Source organism: Schistocerca nitens, chromosome 6 (assembly GCF_023898315.1).
Source record: "Schistocerca nitens isolate TAMUIC-IGC-003100 chromosome 6, iqSchNite1.1, whole genome shotgun sequence".
NCBI classification, from domain to species: domain Eukaryota; kingdom Metazoa; phylum Arthropoda; class Insecta; order Orthoptera; family Acrididae; genus Schistocerca; species Schistocerca nitens.
In genome coordinates, this window is record NC_064619.1 from 272,825,671 (window position 1) to 272,832,168 (window position 6,498).

At 43.5% G+C, this 6,498-nt stretch overlaps 1 pseudogene; it reads left to right on the forward strand.

Moving 5' to 3' along the window:
- Window positions 1-5,415: 5,415 nt before the first annotated feature.
- LOC126263816 (5S ribosomal RNA) lies at window positions 5,416-5,533 on the forward strand (annotated as a pseudogene).
- Window positions 5,534-6,498: the final 965 nt, after the last annotated feature.

The window sequence follows — 6,498 nt, forward strand, 5'->3', positions numbered from 1 at the left end:
AGCTCATGGAGCCCGCTCTCTTACAGAGGAACCTGTCTCACGTCACCTCCATTTTAGTGAAAATTAATAATTACAAACTGTACCAAACTACATGGAAACTAAACTCTATCAGAAATATTTCCACACCAAACAATAAATATTATCCAACTTTCGTTTATCTTTCGTCTCGGGAAGGCGCAGAAAATTTGTATCAGTTATTAGTTAACAGTTTAATCGCTAAAACAAATTATCACAATTTAGTTTACTCTATCTTCTTCCAATATCGATCATATTATTCGTCTGATGTTGTATCATGGTGATGGCGGTGTGTTAGATACATCAGCGCACACGTGGTGGTAATAAAGGCATAAAAAATCGAGTAACCTATTTTTTTTAATGAATTGTTGGTAAGTAGTATGTGCAAGAAGCAGTGAAGAAAGTGAAAAAACAAAAGGAGGCATGATATGTGTGTGTGGGGGGGTGGGGGGTGGGGGAGGATGGACAATTATGAATGTGCCCAAAAAAAGAATGAAGAAAAGTGCTATAAGGAGAGTAACTAACTTTCAATGTAAAAGTGGGCTAGGGAGACTGAAAGAGCTAATAGAACTCCTTTTTCTATGAAAAGACGTTGAAAAAGAATGTCGAATCAGTTACAGACCGCCTGGTGCACGACATGGGAGCCTCCCTGTCTGACACATTGTAGTGTATATGTATGTACTGTATATGTTGTCTGCACCATTCTGAGTGGTTGTATTTTAATGTCAGAGTAGCACTTACTCTCAGAATACTGTGACGTTCATAATTTAAATTAGAAAATTTTTAAGGCACGTAGAGTTCAAATTATACCACACACATCGCTATTTGGAGAAAAATGCGACCACCCTTAGTTCTTGAGTCTTCGTCGCCCATTGGCCGGTCTCATTCTTCACTGTCAGTTCTTTTATTAAACAGTCGCTCAAAATCGCTTCTAACTGACGAAGCAGCTACCATAAATCACTGTAAGTGATAATTATCAGATGTGCGGAAACTGAAATTACGTTTAGAATACCATCGTATTGGCCAGTGACTTATGTATAAGAGCCAGTACTTGATGCCAGCTCAGGCCAAATGCAACTACTCAGAGCTGTTTAAAGCCAAAATGTCACAAGCCGCCGCTTGGGGTACCATGGAAGCCATATTACAATTAGAGGCGAAGACTGACATGGGGAGGGTAAAGGGGCAGCAAATCTTAGGTCATTTGTGTGGAAAAATGTTCTCGAACCGGCCCTTCAACTACGAAGCCCTTTACGAAGTGTGTTTGAAAAGAAGTTAAATCTGTAGATTGATTTGTGAACTCCTATGCATTGCACTTAAAACTATACAAATTCTGAGAGCTGGTGCTCAAAGTAAATCACTCTTAGACAAGCCACAAATAAATAAAAGTTCTGTCAGTTACTAACACACTGACAAGATTTCGGTGGCCGCACTCGAAAAATCTGGAAATTTCCGAAAAATCTCGAACTAAATTAATGGCTCAACTCCGATAACTATATATGAGTTGAAGGTACATACCCGAAAAATTCTAAACCAGAACCGAATCGAGTGACGGAATTCACAGTTTCGGCGTGCACTCTGGTCTTGTTTTTAATTGTTTTAAGCCTCGGAATGTGTTCAAGTACAAATTTACACTGTCGATATCCTTAACAGGAGCTAAATTCTAGTTAGAGGGTGTGACTTGAGATCGAAGTTCTACAGTCTGTTAACGTCGCCAACGTAGCCTAGCTGCACTGCGTAGGGTAGCATTCAAGAAGTTAACTCCAGTGCAGTGCTAACCAAACAAACTTTTGAACAGGAAACGTCATCGACAGACGTAAATACATTAATCCGAAATATTGTTCCACAAAACTTAGTGGTTAAACAGGGTAAGCAAACTGCTAATATCTTGTCGCCTGACTACCAGCTCCATAGAATAAGAGGTGCTTGAATTTTGTTGTGCGGCTGCGGGCTTTAACAAAGTGCGGCACGTGTTTGCGGTGCATTTTCGCCTTCAGCAAGAGACTAATCTCTGACTCGCTCTTTAGGTCAATATACTGCTGTACTAAAGAAGATGCAAGCTTTTATGCTGATTAAGTTAATATGTTTCAGTCAGTTATGAAGCAAATAATTCACCCACAATTCATTAAATGTTAATTATCTATATTGTATAATGTAGCAGCATTATGTATAATGGCTGGGGCTGATTAATAACAAACAAAGTGGCATATGAGGATTAAGGGAAGATCAGAGTATATTTTTCTGCTGTTGCAATCAGTTTGTTTCATAACAGGACTTAAATTACGGTTAACTTTAATTATGAAAGCATTGCGTAGTACAAAATAAGTAAATAAACTGAGTAAAACATATATCATAGAAAGGGCATTAGTAACACGTATAGCTCTCTTGCATTATTAATTAACTTAACATTTAGTTAGTTTTTTGTATAATTGCCTTTTTCGCTGAAATATGATGTTTTATAATCAGGCACAGGGTCGGTGAAAGTGCGCTCTGCAGAGAGCATTGTACTCAGCCCAGTGATTTCCCGGAAGGCAAATGAAGTGGCTAACAGTTTGAACAGATCCCTATCTCCTGCCCGCTCGAAGGAAGCGACGCTCTTCAGCTGTGTTTAATGCGTTTATTGTCTCCCAGCGAAAGCAAAAAGACGTCATCCCGGTGGAGTGGAGGATTCTTCCACCAGGGTGGGAGATGAGCTCATTTGACGTTCTTGAAAAATAGTACAGAGTGAGAAGGTAGAAGCTCACTATGTGGAAAATTCGTTCGAGGGAAGTCGTGCATTTGCGGACTAAGAAAGAAATCGGTTGTTTCGACAGCGAAACACAGTTAAAGGACTACTTTTTCGAAACCCATAATTGCCTCCCGTTCCGACGCATGAGATGCGTACAATCGTCCTCTGAAATGGCGCAAAAGCGTGACGCCTTCAACATCACCTTCGGGCTCGGTGATGCCTCAAACAACAATGTTTCGGCACATGTAAAAAAAGCCACATCTCAGACGTTCATATGTGCCGTAAGTCGAGTTAATGGCTTCACGTTTACACCAGATTTCACCACAGTTCTGCCCAACGGCACCATGCACATGTTACATGTCACACTATAAGGAAGGTCGTCACTCCCCCTCACCCACATTTGACCCATTCTTTTGACGCCTCTGGAATGCAGGTCAGAAACGCGACACTCATCGTTAAAGAACACGGTTTTTGTGTGTAGCCGGGGAAAAGATTTCCGTAAGCGGCCTTGGTAGCCGAACGGTTCTAGGAGCTTCAGTCCGGAACCACGTGACTGCTCCGGCATGGATGTGTGTGATGTCCTTAGGTTAGCTAGGTTTAAGTAGTTCTAAGTTCTAGGGGACTGGTGACCACAGATGTTAAGTCCCATAGTGCTCAGAGCCATGTGAACCATTTTTGACGCTCCGAATCGATGCGTAAACGCCCTGGAAGATGGCATAAAGGGCGTTAGTTAAACATCTATCGCTTGGGACGATTATTCACACACATTTCGTGGTCGAAAACGAAAGTTCGCAGTGCCATAAGCAATAGGAAAACGTTTTTGAAGACTTTCGATATTGCTGCCACCTCTGTACGTTTCAATCCTACTATAATGACATCGCGGGGCTGCAGCCCTATTCAACGTAAAACTGACCCCCCTCCCAACACGTTCGGTGATATCCTATGGGCCATCCACACACCTTAGTTGAGCTTTAAAAATGTACCTGATAAAAAATTCGAAAAACATTCATTTTCCCTTGCGGCTGCTCTAGCCCGTGTGAAGAAGGCTGGCAAACATCACCTAAGGTATGACTAAAGTCGCTTGACCTTCAAACACTAGAGCAGTTTCGAGGCTGAATTTTTGTCGAAGCTTCTAGCAGGTGCATTTGTAAGGTGATATACTGAGCTGCGTGGGTGGCACCCAGGTTATTGCCGAACAGTGCGGGGGGTGGTGGGGTGGTGGGGTGGTGGGGGGGTGAGTTCTTAGAGGGATCCTTTCCCGTTCTATTCAAGCACATCTTAATGTTGCTTCCATCCCCTCCCCCTCCCCCCTTTCACATGATCACGCAAGGGAGGGTGCGAAACACAAGGAACGAAAAAGCATGTGAATCCATTGCTTTTTCGGATCACGTCCTTATTTCGTCGAATGCTTTTTAACAGTTCCTAGCGATTCCAAGTTGTACAACAGAGCAAAAATTGCGATCGCGCAGCACTTCAAAGATATCAGATCACGTTCAATGTGGCTGCAGGCGTTGGCAGCAGTCTCCAACATGCTGTTCATCGCTATGCGGACTGTCGTCCCCGACAGCGAAATATGTGAGAATCAGACGATCCAAGCAAAGAGGAGGTTTCATTACGTTCCCAAGAGGCGTTTTCATGTCAATTTTGAGCGGTGATGTGCCTGAAATGTTTTTCTCAGCCTCCCTTAGGAAAACCGGTCGCGCTCTCGCTTCCCGAGCACGGGGTTCCGGGTTCGATTCCCGGCGGGGTCAGGGATTTTCACCTGCCTCGAGATGACAGGGTGTTTCTGTTGTCCTCGTCATTTCATCATCAATCATACACGTGGCGGTATTGGACTGAGCAAATGTTGGTAATTTGTACGGGCGCTGATAACAGCCCAGTTGAGCACCCCACAAACCAAACATCATCATCATCCTCTTAAGAAAACCGTGTGACTTCAACTCTGGGTGTCACGTTTCTAACCTTCAATAGCAGAGGCGTTTAAATGAGGTACGAAAGGTGGTTAAGAGGGAGTGTGACGGTCTGCCCATTGTATGACATGTGTGTGCTGGGGTTGGACAGAATTGTTGTGGAATTTAGAGCCAATGTAACATCGTTAACCCTCCTTACCCTCACATTAACTTCTGAGCTGCTTTTTCTTTTATTTTCGTCGAGGGTGACAACTGAGAGCGTCTCGCTTTTGCACCACTGTAGAGGTGGGATGCAGGGATCTTTCAGCCAAATTTAAAACTTATGCATAGGAATGACAGACAGGTAAGGGGTTACGAAAAAGTGATCCCTTAATTTTATTATGCATTGCAGGAACGTAACACAGAGTGCCCTAGAAATGAAGTCGGTGTGAAGACGGACGATTGGACAACATTTTTCGCTGAGTTCTTGGTGGGTGAACAGACCGCACCTTAGCAGTTACGTCATTGGCCAGAGTTTGCCGAACCTTTTTCATTTGACGATTATGTTTGTGGCGCCGACTCTGCTCTGAGCAGAGATGTTCAATGTTGAGGCAGAAGGCCCTTCAGACTAACAGGACAGGATGTAGCAGCGAGCGGAACTTTCGAGAGGCAGCCTGTGTGTTGCCTGAGTAGTAGTAGTGGCAGCTACTTGTACCGTCTGCAGCCTCCATTCTTACACAACGTTTACGTTGAGATTATCTGGGAGCATCTTTATTAAATTCATGTGCCAACGGCCTTACCGCAGTAGTAACACCGGTTCCCGTCAGATCACTGAAGTTAAGAGCTGTCGGGCTGGGCTAGTACTTTGATGGGTGACCATCCGGTCTGCCGAGCGCTGTTGGCAGGCGAGGTGCACTCAGCCCTTGTCAGGTAAACTGAGGAGCTATTTGATTGATAATTAGCTGCTCCGGTCTCGGCAACTCACGTATGGCTGGGAGAGCGGTGTGCTGACCACATACCCCTTCATATCCGCATCTAGTGATGCCTACGAACTGAGGGTGACAGAGCGGCCGCCCAGTGCCGTTGAGCCTTCATGGCCTGGTCGGGAGGGGTTTAGTTTGTTTTTATTAAATTCATGTAGGCCCATCCACGACCAGGCGAGCAGGACAAGTTGCATGTTTTTTATGGATTTCTTAGGATGGTAATTAATTCTGGACCATGAATCTGTTCCGAAATTTTGCATAGTTAAGAAACGCTAGATGTATCTCATTCTTTTGTTTTAATTAGATGCCACTTTTGCTGTGTGCTTAGTGAAGATCCATATTAATGTCACTGACTGACAACGGCACCTTGAGACGGACTATAATGAACTTACATTCACTTGGGTCATGATTTTAATTCAGTGACTAGTGAATCCCTTTTCCATGCAGTATACCATTAATGATTTTTGGGAATATAAACACTCAGGAAGCATTTACGAGGACTACCGGTTTGATATGTTTAAATACGTTGAACAAGAGTTCTTAATTCAGTATTTGAGAACACTTAGCATCCATGTGCCTCTCACAAGTGAATGGTCCTATCTGACATTTAGAAACCAGCCTTGAAATTGTTTATGGAAGAAGAATACACCGAAAGAAACGCTATGTCAAAACCATGGCAGCTAAGAAACACTGAAAGTATGTTTTTGAAAAAAATATTGAAGTTTGTCAAATTTGTAGCTCGCCAGGCCGTTGGAGAAATGTACACATCTGCCGTAGCTGTAGCAGTCGGCACGTGCACATCATGGGGTGCACATATCCTTGATGATTGACGGCACATCGGCAAACAGATAAGACAGCACAACGAGTTCGTGATTTGTAAAGGGAA